This window comes from Euprymna scolopes, chromosome 21 (assembly GCF_053919585.1).
Source record: "Euprymna scolopes isolate OS-2025 chromosome 21, ASM5391958v1, whole genome shotgun sequence".
Taxonomy (NCBI): domain Eukaryota; kingdom Metazoa; phylum Mollusca; class Cephalopoda; order Sepiida; family Sepiolidae; genus Euprymna; species Euprymna scolopes.
In genome coordinates, this window is record NC_136502.1 from 24,558,642 (window position 1) to 24,570,181 (window position 11,540).

General features: G+C 32.6%; 1 long non-coding RNA gene across 1 annotated transcript in view; it reads right to left on the bottom strand.

Annotated features, from left to right (window-relative positions):
* LOC145242060 (uncharacterized) overlaps positions 1-7,387 on the bottom strand; it is a 315,387-nt gene extending 308,000 nt beyond the window's left edge. The window contains exon 1 of the long non-coding RNA XR_013862649.1: positions 7,238-7,387. This is a non-coding gene — a long non-coding RNA (uncharacterized LOC145242060). The remainder of the gene's footprint in view (positions 1-7,237) is intronic.
* Positions 7,388-11,540: the final 4,153 nt, after the last annotated feature.

The window sequence follows — 11,540 nt, forward strand, 5'->3', positions numbered from 1 at the left end:
TAAATATGATATAGTGTGAATGCAGATATATCAATTAAGGTTTAATGTGTACCTGGACTAAATATATATAGGGTAAATTTTTATTTATTTTTATTTTATTTGTAATTATTTATCTAATGTATATAAGAGTTTGAATTCAAAACTCAATATGCATCACTTTCAACTAATTGATATGTAATGATGCTGATGGTACATCATCAGGCTCTTTCTTTCACCTTTTTTTTTTCTCTTTCTTCAATCCGGATACAATTCTCGCATGATTGCAGCTTTGTCTGGACTCCTTATGTTTGCTGGGTCTGCATCTCGATCTTCGATTTCATATTCTGTTTATTAGATAGAATTGATAAACTGGTTTTGTGACCATGAATAACGTCTTCATAATATTGATTTATTCACTAAATCATCATCACCAGCTGATTTGTGATTTGTTTCACAATTTCCTACGTCCTAACATTATTATCATTATTTATCGAAGCAGTTATGCGACATTAAGATACCTGCATCTACATAACAAGGCTACTGTCATTCACCAAAATTGACAAAATTACTATTTCAAAAGTAGCTATAACTAGGGCTAAGACAACAGAATATTATTTTCATTGTTTTGACTCTCGAGTGTGTATCCATTGATATCTTATATGCTTTTATATAGAGTGGTGCAGTTCTCAGTTGATTAACTGTGTCTAACTGTGTCGGATATATACTCGAGAGTCAAAAAACAATGAAAAGACTATTCTGTTGTTATAGCCCTAGTCTTAACATAATTATCTCTTTATTGAAGCAGTTATGGGACGTCAAGATACCCACATCCACATACCAGGGCTACTGTCATTCGCCAAAATTGACAAAACTACTAAATACTTATCCTCAAGTGCCCTCTGGGCCTTGATAAGTGGTGATGCCTATGTAAAAAAAAAAAAATGTCAAAAGTAGCCATTCTCTAACCTCACACAATCTTATTCTACAAATCTAAAATTTTCGTATCTCTCAGAACCTCTCACTACTTAACAACTATAAAGGCTAATAAATCATCCATATTATTTGCATCATTTGAATCAATGTTCTCATCTTGGATGTTTTTCTTGCATTCGGTCGATGCAACCCCTAACTTTCTTCAGCTGGATCTTCTCAAACTCAGGAATTCTCACATCAAACTCGAAACATGAGGAGAAGAACATAAAAAATGAGAACAGTACATGTAAAAATTACAATTAAATTTACCAAAATGATCCAAAATGGTAAAACTAAAGTATATTATAAATATTAAAGAAATAATATTTATAAAGTAATCTCAACCAGATGTAAAAGCTCGATAAAACCAAGTAGGAGATAGAGCTTATAATAAGAGCAAATAGTGAATAAAACATGTTAAAATAATACTTTGAAAAAGAGTTAAAAACATATTTAATCTGAAAAGGAAACACTTAATAAGTGGATAGTCCTTAATCCGCAGAGTTTCGAAGAAATACTTTCCTTCTCATCAGAGGGTAGGAAATTAGCAAAATGCGGGATCGGATTTTGCATACAAAAGTATTTGATGAAACTGCAAGTAAGTCAAAGATCTTACTTGATAACAAAAAGGGAAGCAGAGGGAATAGGGTGAAAAAAAAGGTGATTTCACTCTTTTTATTTTACTTCAGTCGAAGTTCTCAGAAATCAAGGGGCCCACGACCTGGGGCTAACACTTGAACTCTATATGAGATACATAGATATTCGAATGTTCCATTTAAGTTCTTTATCTCTCAAGCACTGAGTTAGTAAAGAATTGAGAACATAATTTTCCTCTCCCCAATTAACCATTTTTATACATTGTAGTATATCTTTCATGTTGGTCTCTTGGTCTTACTGGAATCCAGGACAAGAATTTATCTAGTCTGGTGGAGTATCCAGCTTCGTGCTATTACTTGAGGTAATATCACTTGGAGAAGGTGCACCATTCCTCAGAAAAGCTGTGGAGTTGCCGTAGTGAGCAGATCTTATTTGGGCTGCGAATACTATGTGATTTTGAATATTTGGTCAGGGTTTACTTCTATGGAAAAAGTATCCTCATGCCAGATTGTTCTGACAAACCCCTGTACAGAGAGACCTTAGACACTCGAGGACAATGTCTAGTAGGTATTCAAGTGAATGGATAATCAGGTGAAAGCTAAAGTATCCAATGATGGTAAAATCCAAAAATGCAAATCCAAGAAAGTGTATTTAATATTCCATTCGCACAAGTAAGATCCAAGGAAATCACGTAATTGGAAGATGGTCCAAAATAATCCAAAAAGCCGAAATCCGTGGAATAATTCACAAAAATGTACAAGGAAAATGGGGAAAAATTCCAATAATATTAATAGAAAAATAATAATAAAAAATACAAAAATAAAAGCATATCTTAAATATATAAAGCGATCTAATCAGTGTGTGTGTGTGTGTGTGTGTGTGTGTGTGTGTGTGTGTGTGTGTGTGTGTGTGTGTGTGTGTGTGTGAAAAGTCTCCATCAAACTCCTCTCTAAATATTTAGTCTACAGACTTGAAATTTGATATGTAGAGTAATTGGACCGGTATCAATCTTTCGATTTGGTTTTTAAGGGGTCAAAATTTAAAACAAAACAGTTGCTCTTGTCAGGGTAAGACGAATAAAACATTATGCTTGCTATTTCTTTTGCACATGCTTAAAATGAAATATTCATGGCTCAAAGTCGTTTAATTTTTAACCCTTCATATTCATCTGTCCATAAGGTGGTAACGACATTGGAGAGATAAATAACGACTAAGCCTGGAGCACTAAACGTTTTGGTTTTGATTCTAGCAGATGGTACCCAAGGCATAACTTCTGAAATCATTGCTACATTATGAATAATTATTAATAGAAACCTGGCTCTATAATAATAATAAATCTGCATTAATTAAAATATAACATTTATGCATATTTTAAGACTACGCAACGCTGGGTGACCTGCTAGTATATATATAATAAATTCTTGGTTATATTGGCCTAAGAATCATGTGTAAAAAATTTAAAGCTACTTAATTATTTCAATCATTTAAGTGTGAATATGTGTATACGATGTTGTGTTGTCTGTGTATTAGGAGAGTAAGGATGACTTATTCACTCTAACAAATTTTTATCTAAAAACAACTCGCAGTAGAATTATTGTTACCATTATTTAAGTAAATTTAGTGTAGGAGATTAAAGGATAGAATCCTACTGCCATATCTGGGCAGGAGCTGCTAAAAACAGCCTATCCTGCCTTGACAGAGTACAAAATAGACTTTGTGGCTTAGTGGGGGATGCCCTTTTCTCTTCCCTGCAACCTCTCCCACAGAAGAGACGTTGCGAGCTTGTCTTTGTTTTATCGTTATTTCCATGGCAGGTGCTCGTCTGAACTCCAATCTCTCGTCCCCCCCTCGCCAATCTTTTATGAAAAACACCCGTCTAGCTGAATCCACTGTCAAAAATTTCCCCCACTCTTTATCTGTGCCTAAATCAAAACGTAGATTCCATGAATAAAGCTTCTTTCTTAGAACTGCATGCCTGTGGAACTCTGTTCCGTTTGCCTGCTTCCCACCTGACTACAACCTGGATGTCTTCAAGTCCAATGTAAACAAATTCCTGATGAACCGCCCCCTTAAGTAAACACTTCATTAAATCTCCACACTAAGATACTGTACTTGCAATAACCTTTATCCCTGAGTGGCTTCCGGGCCGTGACCTCCGTGTAAAAAAAAAAAAAACTGATTAGAATTTGAACTGAGACAAGACTATAAGATTAATATATCTTTCAGTCTTATAATTATTAACCAATAGCATTTACGTAACATGTCACACCTCAAAATTATACCTGAAAATGCTAACACATTTTGGAATTTGGGAAAGTCAGACAGACTAAAATTTATTTGTACCAATTATTGTTAGAGTACAAAAAGGATTATGAATTTCATTTCCAGTGGATGGGTGGAATTTAACTTGTGTTTAAAAATTATGCTGTTTATTCAACTGATATTGAAAAGTTGTTTTTGTTTTTTTTGTTCTCCTTCCTCCTTTTTGTCATATAAGAAATATATCTCGTAAGTAATGAGGCTATTTTTTTTATAAACCTATCTCCAGGTAGGCAACCCTCATCAAAAATCTGTGTTCATGAAAAATATAGTTTTTCTTCCAAAATTTACGCACACATCTGTAACCTTAGATAATTACAAACGTGTTTTATAAATGGTATCACAAAATCAGTCCTGCCACAGAACCATAAAGTGAAAAGTTCGTGGAGTGTTAATACAAAGTTGTAAAATCATGCATCATGATTGTTGACATTTTTTTTACCGCATTGATTGATTTCGGTATTTTTAAAATTGCATTTGAAAACTTAAATACTGTATTAGTTAGAATATCAGTTTATTATCTAGTTTTTAATATTGGACTATTTAATTTCTATCCTCCAAATACTTCCAAGTATTTAAAAACATACTGTTACAATAATTTTGATCGGAGATTAGACGTTATGGGTTTAAAAATTATTTTACGAATTTAATATGCCTATTGAAGGTCCTAAATTGATTGAAATTTGATTAAATTTCGAGAATCTGTATCATTTGGATGGCTAATATTTATGATTTTGCCAGCAAAAAATTAAATACTTTTCATTTTATTTTTATTGTACAAGATTGATAGATCTAACCGTTTTGGCTAAAAAGAGATATTGCTTTCTCTGCTTAAAAATAGTAATTAAAAATGCATATAGATCTATTTTCCTTGTGTTTTAATTGCTCTTCTATTGAGGTTTTCCTAATTATATTCGATAACAAAAATAAAGTGACGCTGACAAGAAGAAAGAAAAAACTCTTATAAGAACTGTATTTACAGAGAGTGAAAAGAAAAGAAAAGAAAAGAAAAGAAAGGTGCTAGCAAACAAAACTTATCTGAAAGATATTTCCGTTTAACAGTTTTATATTTCCTGTGTCTTTTTGGATGGGTTGAAGAAATAGATCCTTCAGTTCTGTGCTGTAGTTGTATGAACACCTCATACGTGTTCTGGTGTTTATGGGATGGAGAGAACAGATAAGAACGTGTTGACGCAAGGAATTCACATGAGCAAAAGATGAAGGTCGTTTGTAAAACCCGCTATTGTAGAGTTTGATGAAAATCTAAAAATGTAGCCTGAATTGGTTGTTTTTTTCATCCAATCACAAGGCACCCAATTACTTCAGCCATCAATATAACAAGCAAATAATTGGTTAGTCATGTCTCAGTGGAAAATAGTGTTAAGTTAAATTAGATTTCAACAAACAAGGATATATAAAAAGAAAACTTTTTCTTTGTTTAGATTTTTGTTTGTGTGAGTTTTTTTTTTTTTTTTGACACATTTGATCAATTTGTTTAATAAATTAGATTCATTTACATTTGTGAAAATAACTTTGACATGATTTATGAAATTTGCATATATCAAAACTAGTTCCACAAACACAAGCATTCAAAACAATCTTTTTTTTTTTTTTTTTAGATTCATTCACACAACTAAATCATTAAAATTAACATCATTAACATTTTTATTCCAAGAAGTAAAGCAATTGGAAATCAGCACATGACAATGGATACTTTTTAATTGCTGTTAGTGGAAGATTATTTAATATGCCTTATCATGCATAAACTTTTTCAGAAAGTGATAAAATTCGGACTTAGTATATATTTGACACTCCAATTTTACTGGCATCTGAAAGAAACGAGTTTAGCATTGCACTGTATCTGACATAATTTAAAAATTTATTTGTTAACATGAGTCATGGTCCACTTGACAACCGCAACAGCCATGTCTAATTCATCCCCGTCAGTGCTCAACGCCACACTTATGAAGATATAACTAAATTTGTTTTGCACTCCAAATACACTAAATATGCACACATTTTTTTAAATTCCATTTTCACCCCAAACAAGACACAGTACCACTTCGATGTAGGGGGCTACTGTCGAGGCTATAAGTTGGAGGGATGTTGAGCAGCAAGATGTCTGTTCACATTACACTTGAACTTCTGCATGTTAGTACAGTTGGGAAAGCAGGAACCCGGAAGGGAGTTCCACAGTCTAGCAGTTCTAGGGAAGAAATTATTAAAGTAGAAGGCCTTCTTATATCTAGGGATCTCTACTGTGTAGGGGTGGGATTTTGTTGCTTGTTGGGTTTTCGGGGGTATTTATGTCGAGAGAGTCTGTCGGAGCATTCACCATTAATACGGAAGTTTCTTTATAAATAGATTATTGCAAAGCAGACTGAGCAATTATGTGTAGAGACACGTTAATAGAATTAGTCTGGAACCTGACCATATGTCACAGAATTGTTCTGGACGAAATAGAGGCAGTGGAAAAGTGATGTTGTCTTTTCAATGATTACCGCCAAAAAGGTTAGGAAAAAAAAAGGAAGCTTCTGAATCACGTGGGTGATCACGTGGATAATGAACTGATTGTTGACCACGCCGTCATCATTACATGTGAACAGTAGAAAGATAATTTAGTATATCGTGACATTTAAAATTTAAAAGTAGTTTGAAAGTATTTAAATTGTTGAATAGAAAATCATTTCTGTCTTTTAAATTCAAGTCCAATGTTAACAAATTCCTAATGAACCGCCCCCTTAAGTAAACACTTCATCAAATCTCCACACTAACGTAATGTACTTGCAATAACCCTTATCCCTGAGTGGCTTCCGGGCCTTGATAAGTGGTGATCTCTGTGTAAAAAAAAAAAATAAATAAATAAATAAATTCTTAGCAAATCCTTATGTATTATCCTTACAAAATTAGTTCTAGTTTTATAACAATGCGATTCAAATTATTTAATGACCAAACAAGATTGTAATAACTAAATTTAACTTTGAAAATCATAATAAAAAAAAAGAAAAAGAAAAGAAAAGCATAATTAAAAAAAAAGAAAGTGACACAAATGAAAATAAATATTCCCGGGTAACGCCGAAAGGTACATCTACTATTAGATTAAGTTAAATTAACAAACACAAAGCGCTAAAGAGTTTGCTTTATGAAGTTTAAATTATCCTTTTTTTTTATGGAAATCGTTCCAGACAACACATGAAGCCACTTGATGTAAGGAACTAAAAAATAATACTTAAAAGTAAAAAACGTATCAACGAGAAGTGTTAGATGGAATATATTCTGACCTAGAAAACAGCAATTCTTCCCGCTTTGTCAGAAATATCGATCATGGAATATGAGGACTAAAGAGCAAAATAAGAAAAGCAAGACTTACGAGGCTGACAAAAGTATACTCAAGATCCACTTTTTACTCTCCTTAATGTCCTTATGTTGGTCGTAGTGATTTGCATAGAATTAGTCAAAGCACACTCATTCTAATCACTACCAAAGTCTCAACCTACACTATTTCATGTATCTTACCTAGTGTTATCTATAAACCGACTTTCTATAGCTATTTAACTGAAAAGCTTTCGCCGTACACGCGGGCATCATATTTTCTTTACCTAGATTGGGTGCGTCGATATCAATGTTAAATGTAAACGTTAATGGGCAATGTTAAACGTATCTGACTGACTTAAGTATCAATAATTAAGTATAGTTCCACAAGATATAGGTTAGCGAATAGAATGGGTGGGGTTGTTTTGACATTTTGTAAGTAAATTATTAATACAAAAAAATCTCTTGAATGGCTATGTGATGCATAACCATCATCATCGACAATCACTCATGGCGAGTATGATTGTTCTCCCATCGGTGAGATTGGGTCTGGTCATCTGTGGTTCCTTAGATGGCTGTGGAGGCCGATCCATGACCTGTAGACTTTATTTCAGTGGGGGCATGTGTGGATAGTCGACTGGGTAGTGGAAGAGACGAGAGGAGCTGTGTTGGAAGCAGATCTCTTCTTTCTCTGTTTCCTCCTGTTTTCTGTAGCTCTGCATAACCATAAAAAATAATGTCACACATTAAGATTTAAATCAAATTTTTTTTATGGAAATTGCCTGAGACAAGGCATGACGCCATTTGATGTAAGGAGCTAAAAATATACTACTTCAAAGTCAAAAACTTGCCAACGATAAGTGTTAGATGGAATAGATTCTGACCCAGAGAACAGCAATTCTCCCTGCTTAGTCAGAAACATCGCTCATGGAATGTGCAGACTAAAAACAAAATAAGGGAAGCGAGAGTTATTCCGTAGAGATGAAGGCATGTCAACATTACAAATTTATCTGAAATTTTTATAGGAAAATAATAAGGGCACATGTTACATAAACGAGGAGTTGCTACACTACATAACCAGTTATAAAGATACTTTCATTCTAAATTAGCAAAAACTATTTTCTATTTATAGAATATAATAACTGATGGCTAAAACACACCATGACAACATTAATTATAACTGATAACAATATACAAACAGACTATTTCTTGAATAAACCCAAATCTGAATCAGAAATCGATCTATTCTCAAACAGCCTATATTTAAATAAATATTTTCATAGCATTATCAGTCTCCAATATCAACAAAAGAATGTCCAGTACTGTATTTTAAAGAATATCCAGTGTCTACCTACAAGTTACTCCCTGCAATGAATATTAATTAGTGTACAATAGTAAAATTTAGCAACAGACTTATTGATTTTTCCTTTGTATATTACTGATCACTTAAGTCACTCATTGAGCTCAAATTAAATTATTTGAATGAGGAAAAAGTGAGCTTGCAAAGCCAGTTAAACAATAAAAAAAATCTATAAAAAGAAAACTCTTTCTTCTTGCCATAATTCTCTCTCTCTTTCTCTCTCTCTCTCCTTCTTCTTCTTCTTATTTCTTTTACTATAAAACCATAGGATAAATAATATTACTGCCTGTAATGATATTCCATTTTGCTTATAATAGACTATTCTGTGTGTCAACATGATTATGCCATATAAAGTTTTAGTATAATAGATTTTATACCTGGATAAATCAATCGAATATAATTGCTTCAATACATAGTGTTGACAGAATTGGACTAAAAATCAATATATCTTAATACTTTTGCTTTCATCTCCAAACCCCAGACGTAAACTCATGTTATACTCACCATTAAAAGTTTCTAAAAGTAACATTTATTCTGATCTCTACAATTAATCTTAGCAAAACTAATTTGGCTTGCTTCAATAACTCTCCAGTCAAGCGTTCATGTGATGAGCAAAAGATAACATTTGTTCGCCTGCAGAATCAAACAACTCATCTCAGCTATTTTGAGATTATGTTTTCTTGTGAGTATTAAATACCAATTATCAAGATTTCTTCTTCGTCTTCATTTAGCGTGTCTTTTTTCTTATCAGATGTGAGTTATACGTTGGCCATGGCAGTACAAAATGAATTTTCCATGAAGTTCTATTGATTTTTTTTTAATTGAAATTGAATTTTCCATGAAGTTCATTGATTTTGATGTGACATTGCTTGAGGTCATCTTTGACTGAGTTACTCCAAGTTTTCTTAGATCAGCCTTTTTCTCACTTATCCTCAATTGATATTATTCTATCAAACACGATAACAACTAACCCACGACATATTGGAGCATCATAAGGTTCACCCCTAAGGTTTTCTGGGCATCTAAGTATTTTACCTTTACTATAGCTGACAGGCTCAGAGACATTGAGAGCCATCATAGGCCTATATACAATGGAAAAAGAGGGATTGTTATGTTACACAAGTTATGCAAATGCAATATGTTCATCTAAAGAGATATTTTTATCTAAGTTAACAAAACAAATTTTCTATAGTTCTGAATTTTTTAGATGAGGATTGATTATTTGTGGTATTTGGATTCTTCAGACTACTGTTCTCATTTGGAGTGTTATTTGTACAACGTTTCAGGTGTATCTTGTCAAATTTGTGAATCTCCCTGTTGAATGCATGAATTTTTCTTGAACTTGGGAATCTGCATGGAATTTTGAATGGGACCATTTATTTAATCCATGGGGTTAGCATGTTTTCATTCCATCAACCATGATTGTGTAGAAGTCCTAAGTAAATCCCACTTGAATTTTGGATCACCCGCACTGAGAATTGAACCTTCAATCTCAGTCTGGCTGGTGCAAACGTGTCGGTGGGCAGCAGAAGATCTGGGTGATAACAATTAAGAACGACCTGGCAATACTATCGGGCCCACAAATAGTTGGTCTCCAACCATAGAACCAGGATTGATTAGCCATATCTTGCGATCTGGCCCAAGATCAAGGAAACTGGACTGAGATGGTCCAAGATGTATTTAGTGTCTAGGAGGAAGCCAGCTCAATCCAACCAGAAAGATAGCTGTTACAAGTACAAAATTTTATTTATATCTATCCATATTTCTTTTGTATTTGTTAAACTATTTTTAAATAGCAGATCTTTTTAAAATATATTTTGTTTTTGTTTTTATTTAATTACACGTCAGTTGAACCTATTAACATGTATATATGTACATCTATTTCCTATTTGCATTATTTTATGATTTAATATATTTAGTGACCATCTCATTAAAAGGCATAGTCATATATTTAATTATAAGTATAAACATTTTTTCAGTCTATATTCCCATTCAGTTTGCTAAAGTTAATTGGTTAGTTAATTGCAAATTATGACTAACTAGAACAAGGAAAATAAAATGTTTTCAAACATAACTCAATCCCAAAACTGAGAACTATTTTAGCATGTTTCTTTATATATATATATATATATATATATATATATATATATATATATATATATATATAGTAAAATCTTTCAGGGAGACGAACGTTGATTAATTTATCTTTAATGGAATAATAGATGATTAATTAATTTAAACTTACAATAAACAAAGAAATCGTGTTTAACAGAGTGAAATTGGATGTTTATTTTAATAAGTTGAATGTTTAAGTTTCTTAATTTTAAAATTGCTCGGTATTCACAATTTCTACTTCTATTTCAAACAAAAGTCTTCAAAATACATTTTTATACCTGTGCATGCATTTCATATCCTCAACTGATATAAAAATGACCATAATTGAAAAGTGACATATTGATTTCTCTATATTAGTCAACATTAAGCAGAAGAAATGCAGTATTTATTAACAATCCCCTATTAAAGTTGGGATTTTTTTTTTAAGTGATAAATCATTAATTTCCTGAACAAAATGGTCCTAATTTTCTTTTTTTTATTTTTGCTGTAGTCAATTTATTGCTTGGTAACTGCTAAGTTCCAAGCAATAAAATTGAAACTGAAGATAATTCACAGCTCGTCTTACTCCAAGGTAAAACTCCTCACAAAGATATATTTTTTATTTAGCTTCTTGCCAAGAAATTTGGACAGAAGGCCAGGTGTGGTTTTGAAAAACCAATGTGCTATGATAAGCGCACTTCGGTCTACAAAGAAAACTACAAAAAAAATATCTGAGCAGTCTAATCTGCATTTTTGGTAGGGGCGCCTCAGGCGACTAGAAATCAAATACCTTCTCAGAAAGAAGGTTAAGCCTAGGAAGGTGTACCTAAGACTGAACAGAACTATACTTATGATGCGACCACGTTATTTATATTGGGGCAAAATTGGCCATGTTAAAACATGTTCA